At 31.9% G+C, this 14878-nt stretch overlaps 1 protein-coding gene across 3 annotated transcripts in view; it reads left to right on the top strand.

The window, feature by feature from the left end:
- The window catches only part of Mef2 (myocyte enhancer factor 2), a 37206-nt gene that overhangs the window by 6885 nt on the left and 15443 nt on the right, over positions 1-14878 (top strand). For all 3 annotated transcript variants that reach the window (XM_069059973.1, XM_069059975.1, XM_069059971.1), the window contains one exon: positions 10228-10266. The gene's annotated coding sequence lies outside the window, so the exon portion shown is untranslated. The remainder of the gene's footprint in view (positions 1-10227; positions 10267-14878) is intronic.

The following is a 14878-nucleotide window of genomic DNA, read 5'->3' as shown; positions in this document are numbered from 1 at the left end:
AGCAAGTTTGAAAATCAAACAAACAGGAAGCGTTGTAAGCAAAGAGAGAAAGATATTACATTTTGTCATTAATTAAAATTATGATAATGGTGTTGTACTCGTATCTGTTGAGTGTCAAACAAAATTGATTTCACTTGAAACGTACTACCATAATTCGATTTGCACGTACCGGATTTGTTGAGATGTGCTGAAAAATCCGGAATTTCTGATAATAGTAGCTTGATGGTGTTATTTAAGAAAAAAAAATCATAATACGGTGACTAATACTATTGTTATAGTAAGATACGTTATCCTTTTTATTTACGTCCGCAACGTTTTTAAAATTCTCTCATCGCACGGTAATTGCTACTTTATGAATCGATAGTTGTGTTTACTGTTCTATTTTATAAATAAACAAATTCAGTTAAATTGGTAAAACCAAAAATAGCTTCATTCATAAAGTAATTATTTGCCGACCGCCGTACATGATCATTTATTTTATTTAACGTTGGAATTTATTTAAAAAACAATAATAGTAATTTGGAATTATCAATTCCACTAACCTTCTACAAAGAGTGGCTGGTAATATGCTAAACAGTATAAATTAAGTGACAATGAAATTTAACAAAAGTGGCTTTGAGATCATCAAAGATCATCAAACTGTACGTAGAGTATGACACATTTTGACCACTGGCAAAATAATTTCTTTTCATCTCGTGCCGAACTTTATAAATAGCATTTTACAAGGGGTGTAAAAGTTCCAGTTTCTTGATTTGATCGATACAATTGTGTAAAAGATGTTAAAATAGATATCAAAATATTATTTTATGAATATTAATTTGTCTCCAAAAATAATAGTTTAACTTTAGAACAACGTGAACCGAGAATGACAAATTTAACTCGTATCGCATTTCGTAATTCACTTTTCACCTGCTTTACCAACCAGACACGTGCTTTTTTGTTAAATACGAATCGTTCGTATTACCCATGATATATTAAATGTCCAGGTGTGGGGTAACATGTTTGTCATTCATCGTAAATTAGCAAGTCATTAAGTACATTTTAAGCCACTCTAAAACCGAACGTGTAGTGGGGTTATAAATAAAAATGCTTGTGGACTCATTGTGTTAAAGTTGTTTATTGTCATCTCTGCCGGCAGTTATTCAACTTTGGTAATGAGTTACACGTGTAAATATCTGTTCGTATAATTTCCGAATTGAGTAAGGCTTTATGATTAGCTGTTGTACGTTCAATATTTTTACAGACGAATCGATCAGAAAAATTCTCGTTAAAGAATTGATTTAAACAGGAATGGTTCACTGGAAGTGCGTTTATAGGCCACGTAACTGCCTCGGTTCTGTTGTACAACCCCATGAAATAATTAATCGCGTGACGGTGGTAAAATATTAAAATTTTAATAGTTAATTAATTGAAGCGTATTTTTATTTATTCATACCTGAATTTATAGCCGATGGTACAAGAGGAAACTATTTATAGAGAATCGCCATGTATTTTTTTATCGTAATAATTTATTTTTATATTGTTTGTTATCCAAGGAAAGACAACAGTTTTTAGAACGCTACGTCAGGATTATGTTACGGTAACATTTCGATAATCGATTTTAAAAGTTTATTACCGTGAAACGCTTAATTAACGGGAGCTTATAAAAACTTTAGCAGTTAAACTGAGCTTTTTTTTATTGTTTTTTCTCGGTTTTATGTCCTAGAAGTAGTCCAGAGATTTTCATGAAAAAATATTATGTATTGGTCTTTTTAAGATTTAGAATGTTCCTCAGCTTTACTTACAATTTGCTGTTCGCTTTGAAAAGTTTGGTCGTGACTTCGATTTTACAACATGAAAAGTCCAATTTAGCTTTTTTAATTTTGAACAGCCAGTACCTTTGTCGCATGTGCTTAAGATAAGCCGGAACGTTACAGAAATAATTTAATCGTGTAAAATAAATTAATCACGTGGATGAATAATAGTCAACAATATTTTAGGTTGTAACCACCAGAAATTTACAGTTTCGTTTGTACTTAATATTGTTACATAAGACCGAATTTATCATCATTTGTTCATTCAAATATAGATAACATAATTGATAACCTTAAGTGTTATCTTCAATTTGACAACAAAGTGTATTTTAGAAACTGACGAGGATGCTGTATTATACTATAATGTTTGAAATTAAGCCGAAAATGTTGTGGAAACATGTAGCGATATTCTTTTTTGTTGTCATGTGCATACAATTATACAATACGATTTGTTGTTTTTACGAAAACAACGGTGCATTAACGTTAAATGAACGTCATGCTTGTGACATTATTCTGGGTAACACACCATTCATAAATAGAATTCACGTTCTCGTATCGTTAATTCAAGAACTCATTGATGATATTCCCAACGCAATGTGACTTCGGTAGTGGTAATCCTGAAGAATTCGCCGGAAGACAATTTATTTCTGTATTATTGTGCAACTGTTGAAACGAGACTACCACAAAAGCAGTAATAATAATCGAAGTAATGATAACAGTGGTGATGGTAAAATATATATATATTTTTTTGCAATTACAGTATTGATTTTGTTTCGCAGATAGTTTTTCGTGGAACTTTGCATTTTTTAAAATAATCAAATTTAAGGCGTTAGCCGAGACGTCAAGTGCTATTAAAGAAAATATTAATTTAAGTGTTCTGTAAATTAGTTTTTAGTAAATTCGATAAAATGCTAAGTACTAAAGTCGCCCTCCGAGGATCTTAAATTGAGCCTTCTTAACTAATCCGGAACCTTGGAAATTGAATAATCAAATTCTTCTATAAATAAATTTTAAAAAGCCGTCCGTCCATCCATGCTTTTATTCTTCGTACCTTAAATTACATTTGACTTTTTGCTCTCTTGACTTCATCACAATGAAACACTCACTTTTCTAAATTCCATCAAGTAAATATTTACTTTTTGAAACATATAAGTGTTTTTAAATGATTTTCTTACGTTTTGGTTACGAGTAAGAATCGAAATTTACACACGTTCTGACTTTTAAGACCACGCTTTTGAAGAACACGAAATTCTAGTTAATCGTTGACTCACTTTCAAGGGCACTTACATTTTTCTTCTAATCAATATCTATACAGAACGTTGAACTTCTAAACTCTAAATAAGAGAATGAAACCATTTTGCCGTGTAAGCTTTTCCGATGCCTTTTGTCGCTTTTAAAAATGTACTCTACGCGTTCCTTAACTTAAACTTTCGTAATGTCCTTGCGTGCAGGAACTAATTTTTATGTTGTTTTTTTTTTTTTTAATTTACTTCATGTATTTCTGTACTAACCTTTCGAACTAATAGCAAGTAAAGTTTCGGCTCGAGTAGTGTTAAAGTTTACGCCAGACTTTGAGACAACTTGTGCACTTTGCACCAGACAAACAACTACAAACATTAAAAGTAAATAATAACTAGTTTTATCTGTTACAATTTTCGAAATCATGCTGACAGAAATTAACTCATGCTTACAGATTTTCTACTGTAAATCGACAAAAGTTTATTACATATTCAATTTTTTTTGTAAATTCGTATGTAGAATATATGAATGGTTCTAGTGATCATGTGGCACGTGTTACAATCTTTTTTATTGTTATATTATCTACTTACACGTCCGTTAAATAGTTAATGCAGCGGAAGTTTCGCTGTGCCAAAACACAGTTTCGAATTTTTCTGTCGTGTTTATATAAAAATCAATTAAACTGTACGTATACAATTTAGATTTATACATAAAGATTTTGAAACGTTGCTATTTTTGACGATGCGTAATACAACAAAATGCAGATTTTAATTAGTGAATTTGACGTCAAACTAAAAACAAATTAAATGCCATTGTAGGTGGTGATTTAAAATCGACTATATTTTCCATTTTGGTCGCAGAAAACAACGAAATTGTTTCAGATTTTTTACTTAAAATAAAATAAAGGTTCGTTGTTTTTCAGGTTTTTTATCCAAGTTTTGAATTTTAACGATTTGCCAAATTGTAAAACTTTAGTGTGGATACATTAGGCGAAAATTTTTAAGACGGTACCCTCCACCAATTTTTATGTTAAATTTTTCTTTCGAAGCCCTCGTATTATTCAACTTAAGATTTCGCGTCTTAATTTGATTTTTCCCATCTCCTGTTTTCATTTTCTGCGAGAATAAAATTTACATAAGCGATTTAATAAGTCAATTTACATAAAAGTACGTAGACGGGGCGTGGATGATAGTTTAGCCAAATTTCAAGCGATTGAATATTTCATTCCGCTTCATTCGCTCGCTTCGTCGGCATGTAAATCAATGTACAGGGCGCTAATGTCACTTTTTCCCCATGCTGTTTCATCATCATCCCCATTTACTGTACCAAATGTCATTGGTCAGGTTCCATAAATAGGCTTCCTACTTCCATTTTTAAAATTTGCTCTTTCAGCATCAGTTATCGGAGATAATAGGCAATTAACTCTTGCCTCTTTTTTTTAGCGTGCTAAAGAAAGAATGTTTGAAGAATTATAGTATGTAATAACAGTTCGCTGTACATTTGAGATGGTGGAATTCTATGACACAAGTTTGTTCATTCGTACAAAAGTCTCTTCTAATAGGCGAAGGAATGTGAAGAAAAATCTAAGGAAAAACTCTCATCTATTGCTTAGCTCAGTATACATACTCGAACATGTTTTAGTAGGTCACAATATTTCACTATAAGTTTGATCTTGAAAAAATGCCAAATAAATAGTATCTTCCTGCTCCGAAAATATTTTGTATAAATAGATAACTCGACTATAAACATTCTGTTCGTTTTGAAGCGACTTAGCGTCTTAGAAAAGATTGTTGGGGGATGAAGGACTTTAAAATATAGATAAGGCAAATAATTAGGCACGAGATGTTCCTAATAAAGAATGTAATGTCCAAGTGGTAGTAGTAATAAGATCCTCGTATTTTCTTTCCTTATGTCTTCGTTTTCACACTAATTTTAGCCTCATCGGTGAAGGTGTATCGGGATGGAAACAGTTCCTTGGTTCAAATTTAAAATCTCTTACAAATTAACTAATGGTTAATTGAAAGTTATCGGCTCACATCTCCGAGTGTGTGAATGGGTTTCCGGGGGCGGAGAACACGTGCGCCCCCACGTGTCCTTCGCGAGGGGGTGGAGGACGCCGCCCTCTATGTGCGTCACTCCGCTACCTATTGATTGCAGTTGCGTACCGACGATGGCTCTGGTCATGGCCGAGATTGTCGTTGGCATGACGATCATGGCGTTACCATGTCTTTCTTCCTTTTCGCTTCCACTTTATTAATAAATAAACAAGATTATTCCCGAGAACAAATTTATTGAACATTACGTTTGAGCTCTTCTCCTTTCGACTTTATACTTCGTTCCAGAGACCACACGTCGTCCTATGGTTGTTGGTTTTTTTTTTCTTCTCAAACAATTTTCCAGTGATTCTCTTTTGAATTTATTTCAACAATATTTCAAGAAGAAACAACAAAAAAAAATATAATTTTCTGCTCAGTGAATGTAAAATGTATTTAATAAACGTGGTCGATTCGTTATGGATTACTGACCAGGAAATAAGAGAAGGTACTGGACTATTAAACACCCAGCCCACGCAATATTGTTAACTTTAGATCAATTTCTAATTTTATATTGTAACATTTTTCAGTACTGTACTAAAATAGTTGTATGATAATTTCATAAAATTGTTTTATATGTACTTGCTAATTGAAATAATGTGTATCATTGATGTAACTTGAAAATTTAAAAATCTAACCTCACAAAAAAATCTTAAATTTCCCATCATTTTATTAAATTCTAATGTAAGTCATACAGGGTTATTCTAAATGATTGTAGTCGAAGAGGCGTGAAAACTGAATGTAAAATTTATGGTTGCCGCTCCACATAAAAAAAATCATCAAAATGATGTGTTAAATTGGTTGCAAAACAACTCAATATTTTTAAAATTGATTGTAGAACAACTTAATATTTCTGGATTCAATTGTTAATTTAACAAAAATAAAAAAAAATCTCATCACCGCACTTTTCACCTACAAAATGACAGTGACAGCGACATAACTGACAGTTCACATGAAAGCGGCAAAAACGTAATAACATGGGCATGGCCTACTTCGACTACAATCATTTAGAATAACCCTGTACATATTTAATTTAACGTGTAACTTACTTTTTCTCTTGATAGGTTTATTTTGATTACAAATGTGTACAATCTGTGAAATTAATATTTTTACGTCATTTGATAATAATTTGAGTAAATATGTTGTGTTTTTTTTTGTCGATGCAAACAAAAATTGTTTAGCCTGAAGTGTCCCCGGATAGGTGAAACGACTCTTGTAAAAGATAAAACATTCTCGGTTTAAATTTTCATTTTCTGGGGTTCAGCCCTGCTTGGTTAAAGACTAATTTCTAGCATAATTTTAGTTTTGAAAAATCAAGTATGCCTTGGAAATTAAAATTTTCAAAAAAAACCTGTTTTCCTGTAAAGTGTCTTTTATGTGACAAATACGACAAAAATACAGGGTGATTCATCTTTTACCGCCGGTGGCAAAATGACACTTACGGATTGAGAAAAACTTTTGAAATTTACAGATTTGATTTGTCGAAAAATTTACTTTCGGCCGGTATAATTTATTTCAAAAAACGTTTTTTTTATGAGCAGATACATATTTATAAAAAACTGTTTTTGAAAAAAATTTCATGTTTACATTTTTACATCAGAATGTGGCGAATGGCGTATAAAATCAATATCTGCAATCCGTTTCGCAAAAGGTTTGATAGTTTTTGAATTAACTCGATTTTAATGGAAAAATTGCTTTTATTGGTACTCGTTGACTTTTAGTGTTGTAAATTTTCTTTAACAATGACTACCCTGTAAAACTGACCTGCTTAGGTGAATTTGTTCGGTTTTACGAATAGAGTTGTAAAGGACCCACTGCGGTGGCAATAAAGATTCCCTAATAGATCTTATTGTTAAGATATTGGGACATTATGTCGTTGAATATCAAAATGCGTTTATTTCAATAATACCATATGATAAAATTAGTTTAACATGGTAAAATTGTGTGAAAATACCTGAGTGTGCATATGCCACAAGGTTGAATAAATTAAACAACTAATAATTGAGAAAATACCAAAATTTGACCTAATTAACTTATAAATTTCATTTTTCCATATTATGTGCCTTATGAATAATAAATTAGGTCTGCAAAATATGAAAACGAAATTATAATTTTTAAGGTCAATTTTGCCACCGGCGATAAAAGATGAATCACCCTGTATATTAAGAAAAGTTGTTTACAATCAACAACTAGGCCCCTATACCAAATTTCAAAATCATCGGCCAACTATGAGTTTTCATTTTTTTTATGTTTACATATTTCACAAATCAAAGAATTTTATTTTTAACCGTTCTCTTATTATGAGTAAAAAAAAAATTCACACTTTGGTTATTACAAGTTACTGGTTTAACACTAATAAGTTATAATTAAATAAAAGTAAATCATCAAAACCTTAGATGGAAAAGAATGAAAAATCATAGTTGGCCGATCATTTTGAAATTTTGTTTAGGGGCCTAGATGTTGATTCTAAACAGCTTTTCTTAATAACTTTTTATCGTATTTACCACATAAAAAGCACTTTACGGAAAAATAGGTTTTTTGAAAATTTCCAAGGCATACATACTTGACTTTTCAAAACTAAAATTATGGTAAAAATTAGTCTTTCACCAAGCAGGGCTAAACCCCAAAAAATAAAAATTGAAATCGATTTTTTTTTATCTTTTGCAAGAGTCGTTACACCTATACGGGGACACACTGTATAATAAGCGTTAGAAGAGTTGCGTACATTTTTATTGAATATTGTCCATTTTTCGTTGTGGAAAAGTTTGAAAAATGATTTTCATTTGAAAAAATTTATATTGAAATCATTGGAACAGTTTTATGATCCTTCCATATAATTCCCCTCCTCATTTTTCCTTCATTAGCTGGTGTTATTTATAGCTTATCCATATTGCTTTTGGCACGATTTAAGTTTCTGGACCGTACTCGGTGAAGCTTTAGTTTTGTGTTTATATAAGATGTACGGTAAGCCAAAAAAGTAATGTCGAGAATAGGTCACAGCTTAGCAACGAAGATTTTATAAGTCTTTCCAATTTGAGTACTAGTTATGTGCGTTTTTGTTCTGTAGTGTGATTCGCTTGCATGACATTATTTTATTATCGTGCTGTACTAGTGTTAGCAACACACATTACAAGCAGCTATTAGGAATACACTTGAATTTGAAAATTTTAATTGAATTGTTCTTAACATATTTCAAAGGGACAAAAGTTTTGGATTTTTTTTTCACATTTCACATTCTGGTTTTCGACTGTGAAATGCCACCGAGTTATCTAAACTTCTAATTGATCAACTGATTAGAATTTTTAGCGGGTTACGTTGTTATTTTAAAGTTATTTGCATATAAAAAAAATGAAGTTGCAACGTAAAGGAAAACACGCGAAATCAGATGTACGTTGAAATTTCAAGTACACATAATGGGAATTCTTAAATTTGTAAGAAAATCGATAAACGTGTACGACACAAAATTGCTAAAAATAAAACGTTTTTTAATAACAGAAGTTGAAATCGTGAAATTGGAGGTATATTTTTACGTTTTCCATTAACACTTAATTCAAAGAGAAACGCCTCTAGTGTTTCTTTTTTTGTGTGTTACGTTAATTAACAATAACGCTTTATTCTGTTTTTGATGTAAAATTCTCGTAGTAATTAACTGTCAAATTCAAAATGGTCGAATTAATCAATTGTTTTTAACCTTCCACACAACGAGTTTTTCAAGTGCAGCGTTACAAAATAAGTACATACTCTACACCTTCCGTGACTGAAGTGTACATTTTATTTAGCTTGTTATCACATTAAAGCAAAATTTTTCTTGCGCTCCGCTACAAATAGCAGCACCAACAACAATTAAGCACTGCAAGCAACAATTTTTCTTCGGCTCGTTTTATTTTTAGAAAACGTTTTAAATATTTCTATTATTTTCTCCCTTGTTAAAAGTAACATGTGTTGCATGTTTAAAACGAACCTGCTATTACCTTGATTGCCATAAACAATTTTAGTATAAATATTTACTTTTTCATTAAGACCATTGGTGCTAAATTATAATTATGCAAAAAGTATTTCGTGTATTACATATAATACATCGAGACGTTATTTACACAATCGCATAAACAAATTGACGTAATGCTTTTCAATTATTATTTTTCTCGATTTATAAATCAGTCCAGTCCGTTCGAGCTTTTTAACAGATTTCATTTGGATTAATCTATTTCCACGAGTTTTCTTTCGGACAGCTCGCAATTTCCCGTTTAATTTTCCATACATCTACGCAGTTCCAAATTCGATATTAAACAATTGCACAAAATGTAGAAATTTTAATTAACAACTTGAGCTAAAGAAATTTTCAAATTCTAACAGCAGGAAATAAGCTTTGTACACTTCAAAGCATGCCTACATTACTCTTTTAATACCTTACGTGGGTGTTCAACATTTAAAAGCATTTCAGGTGAACGAACATAACGATTAAACGATGCTTTTCAGTAGGATCAGAAGAAAACCGAAAATTAAAGATTTTCTAACTCTCGGGCATGGCAACAGAATACGGAAAATTTTATCTTCGTATTCTCCAAATAAATTAAATGCCAAGTACACCACATTAGTGACGCTTATTATCGTTATTCTTAAATTATTTTTAGCGCAGTCGACTTTCGATTTTTAATATAATCTCTCCATTACGATATAATTCGCAAAAATCTTTTGGACACCTTCAAAGCTTTAGACAAATTTTAATTGCAGTTTGTACTACTCGATGACGTTGCATAACACACTGAAACGTAGACAATCGACAAATTTTTAGATCTCGCACTCAAATACATAGTGAGAAAACGATTCAACAGAAAACGTCCGTGACAGATAACATTACATTATTAAAAGATAATATTGATTTGTTAATGTTCATTTTACTATTTCTGTTTGTCACTTGTCTCTGTTTACAAAATTAAGTGTTTTTAAACTTTGTAATTTTATCTAAATATTTGCTTTTTTCACTTTCTTTCACAAATCGCCTCTGTACGTTTGTTGACGTTCTTACAATACGTTCGTCGTTGGTAATAAAATCTGTTTTTCATAATTCTTCAAGTTAAAAAGTACTTTTTTTTCTTTTTCAGATAAATCACACATATCATAAAAGTTGATGATGCTGAATCGTAAGTACACATTTCGTATTTAATATTTAAAGCGGTAGTTACAATCATTGTTTGATTTTTGATTCCGTCATAATTTTACTACTTTTATCGATCTTATCTGTATACGAACAATAGTAATCTTATTAATTTTTAAAGATAGAGGTAATATTCTGGGAATAATCGTATATCCACCTGACACAAACGCCATTATCATTTGAATTTTATATTTTTATCTCAACTTGAGAATCAAAATTTTAGTAATTTTTATCTAAGTGTTTCACTCACCTGTATGTATTTGTTTTAAATACCTAAGTCAAAATCAATACAGTAGTTGCTTCAGTTGGAAATTTTCGATTTTAACCGTAGTTAGTGCATGCAAAAACCGAGTGAACTGTTTAGGAACTGATGGATGTGCAAATGAAAACCAGGTAAATCCATCAGTTTTTAACAGGTTTTACTTTGCTTGCATTGTGGCTTTTTGAATTACATATTATGACACTTTATGTACATCATCCTATCGGAAATGTGCAAAGGTTTAATATAATATTGACAACAAAGAATCAAAAATCCTTTTTTTGTTTTTTTCCATTTTCAACGGACGCCATATTTAGTACAACATAGATAAGCAATTTGATATAAAATAAGAACCGAGTTGTTGTTCGACGGCCGTACAGAGCTTCGTGTTTCATCGAATGTTACTTGGAAGTGTCTGATGGCAAAGATAATGACGTATATTATGTGAAACAAAAGGCAACTTCATGATCCGGCTTAACATTTCATATTATTTTCCGTTTTCTTCGTTGAAGCACAACGTGATCATTTTCCTTTCTGTCAGTTACCGTGATTCGCGTTCGTAGTCCAACAGAGTCGGTAATAATTCATTAATCAGTGCCCGAAATGGGACAGTTAAATTTCTGGTACACCTGCTTTTTAAAAGTGGCAACTAGCCAACAATGGTTGTAGCAATGCCAACAAGTGGGAAGGACAGAACTAACAGACTCAATTTTTACTAGAGCAGCACCCACATTAAACGAACCGTAAAGCTTTCAGACATTTTCATCCGTTGGAAATGATTTTTTCAGTTTCACGTGTGAGGGTTGTTCGGGTGACGATTTTCGAACTGATCAAGAGTTGGATACGTCACCGAGGAACGATTCGATAATCTGTGTAATTCATTCGCGTTATTCCTTTGTACCTTCACGAACGTGATTTCAAAACGTAGCCCTTGTACTGAATTGTATAAATTTCAGCAGAACTAGGTCATCGTGTCGTTAAGCATAATGTGCCGAGAGGGAGACAAGTTGGAAGACGAGGGCACGAAGCAAAGGGTTGTTTACAAAAATGAACGCGTTTTATGTATCGGTAAATTAGCAAATTGGCTCTGTTTTGCATCAGGTCGGACACTGAATTTTACTCGTGGTATTGAAAGAAGAGTGGAAACTGCGAGATAAAACGTTGTGTGAAGTTTTCGGTGAGACCGGCAACCTATGACACGTATTTGTTATGTCAAAAGTTGCTGTTGTTTTTATTAAAAGCGTTCGGAACCGTGACCCTACTATGATTTACTGTGGGTTCAGTCAAGAACACGATGCCACATTGCTAGTTTATTCAAATAACTTTAAAACGCACAAAGTTGCCAAGAGATTTTTTAATGTGTCACTACTGTGTAGTCGCCGGTTGTTTAAAATGATTATTTTTAAATGTGGACATTCCTTAACAGTGGCAGCACTTTATTAACAAAATACACGGTCGCCTCTGTTTGCGTACCAAGTAAAATAATTAATTATTCACCCTTTCGGTCTAAACAAAATGGTTTAAAGTAGCTCGTGATTGTTATTATTTCAACAAGAAGCATGCTCGTAATGTGAAATCGGGTACTTAAGACGCGATTATGAACATAAAAAGACGAAAGTTTATCTTGAAAATATTGATGTTTGGACAGCGATTGAGTTGTAAGATAACTAGCATTTCTGTTTGTTATTCTCTGTTGTAAAAGTTGATCAGTAGAAAATTTAGTATTGACGCGACGGACAACAACACAAACTTCACTTCTAATTATCGAATTGTAATGTTTTACAACAAATTGCCTTCTGTAAGAAGTGTCGATAGTGTTGCATAATGCGTGGGTAGTAAAGACGAACTATAGAGGCGCCTTCAAGGTGTTTTTTAATGCTTCTCTAATTTGTGTGGTATGAGGTCGAACGCTGTTCCAGCTTCTAACAGGACTAATTATAAAACGAGAACTTGATTTGACGTGATTTTTTTTTCGATGAATTTTCGACAGCAAGCTTTATCGGTGTTTCGACTTTTCAAAATCACGATAAAACTAACGATCGCTGAACAAGTGAGAGTGAAGCGGCGCGGTTGAGAACGTAACAATAGATTATACAAACGTATTTGTACAATTTTTTTTGTGAATTACCAATTCTAAATATAAATTTCTTGAGCTATATTAGGCTTTGATCAACCATAAATAAAGTAGCTTTAGGTTATAATGAGAAGAATAAAAAACTTTGACATCAATTCACCATTGACCTTAAATGTTTATTGGCTTTGATAAATCACATCATTTTGTTTTCATAGTGCAAAAGACTTATTTATTAAAGTGAATTATTGCTCTATTATTCTATCGTATGTGTACAGTTCAATACTTTGTTGTATTGTTTTTATCCACGTTTGGAAAAATAATTGTGAATGTAATCTCTGTTAGTTTTATTTCGACCGCTAATTGTGCTTGTTCCGTATTTTTTCAATTGTTTATTCGAATGGGAAAACGAACGTTTGCTTCGCAACGTTATCCTAATGAAAGACGATGTTAATTCGCAACTCGGTGACTCTTCATTAGTGTCGTTCAGTTAGAAGCCATGGTAAGAAATTACCATAAGCAATGAATTTTACGAAATGAAGATCCGACTTTGAAAGGATGCAGAACGGAAACGCGAACAGTTCCAGTTCACAGCTAAGGGAAAAGTTTATTTAGTCGATACACACTCGAGATCTTCGTGTATTGATTTCATTTAACATCACACAAATTAATAATAATTTGGTAACTAAAACTAGTTCGTAAATGTAGACATAATTGCTTGATCGAGTATCCCCTTTGATCCCTAAATGTACTCGGTATTGCACGGGCTTCTCCAAATTGCCATTAGTATCGAGTACTTTTCACTTTCGTACGAGGAGTGATGAAATCAGAAATCAACACGAAACCATTAAAAAAATTGGCGTTCGCAACTTATCTTTGATATGTGTCATCTGCAGTGAAAAACGATAATTTGAGGGTTATCACTTCGGTTGTAGTCGTTGGATAAAAGTGCTAACGATAGATAGCTAATACTACACAAACAAAATTTATTGTAAATTCGCTCGGCAGATTTATCAGGAAATTACGACTTCTTCAAAGACACACAGTGACAATGCATCTTTTTAAAATGTCTTTTGTCAAGAGATAAAAGGTAACAAAAACCGCTGCTTCGATTTGGTACATTGTGGGAGAGTAAATAATTACTCTTAGATTTATTCGTCATTGTAACTAGCAGAAAAAAAAACCCTTTCTAATCATTTCCATTTAAAATAACTTTTCTATTGCTTATGGAAAAAGAAACTTACTTTTCGCTTAATTTGTTTTTGACATTCTTCTGTAAAATTCTCATTTCTCTTTTTTTCTTTATTCTTTAGCAACTTTACTGAACAGTGAAAAGACAAAATAACTAAAAACAATTTCTAAAATTTGCCGATTTTATTTTTTGTACTTCAAGATTTGCTTTTACAAAAAATTCAATGTAATGTTTGAATTTATCATTTGTTGAAAACATCGCATTTTGATTGTGCTCTTAATTAGTATGATTAGGTTTTTTTTTGTTTGTCATTTTAGATTATAAGTGAATGGAAACAATATTTTTTTTGTTTATTAAAAAAACAATTTGTACACCGACAAAAAGGTAAATCCAATATTGTTGGACCTAACTACATTTTGTTGAGAACAATATTTGATTGTTCAGATTTATAAAAAAATATGTTGTTTTAAATATTTTACGGTAATTTCCCGTGACATAAATATCCACCTTTTATAATTGCTCTTTATTTAAAGTATATTATGTTTTCAATTAATTATAAAATGAAAATTCTGTTGACAAAACAACGAGATTTTCATTGTGTTGCTAATTATCTCGATTTTATTGTTGAGTAAGTTGAGTATTTGTAATGTAAATAATTGAAAAACAAGATTTTGCAGATTCGTTTTTAAAATAAGCGGATTTGTTATTTGTGCCGGTCGCATGTTTTTTGAAATGTCAGGACAGTACGACATTTCGGAAGAAAATTTTTCTGAGAGTTTTTTATTGTCGTAATAAATATCGAGGAATTTGCTCGTCGGAATTGGAATTCTTGATTTTCGGGGTTCTCGTGTGTTCCTCTGTGTGATGATATTTTTTTTAAAGGGCGAAGTTCAGAGGCTTTCATATATTTAACTGTAATTTAATTGAATCGGGAAATCAGATTACGGTCTCGGCGCAGCGTACGCGAGGCGAAGTGTCTCGGATTCTGAACAGAAACTTTGGTTTTAATATAAGCAACCTATAGCGAATCTATGTATAGATAGATATTTCTGTTTGTTTATGTCTATAATTAACAT

This window comes from Tenebrio molitor, chromosome X (genome assembly GCF_963966145.1).
Source record: "Tenebrio molitor chromosome X, icTenMoli1.1, whole genome shotgun sequence".
NCBI classification, from domain to species: Eukaryota; Metazoa; Arthropoda; class Insecta; order Coleoptera; family Tenebrionidae; genus Tenebrio; species Tenebrio molitor.
Note: the sequence above shows the minus strand (reverse complement) of the source record. Positions and strands in the feature narration are given on the sequence as shown.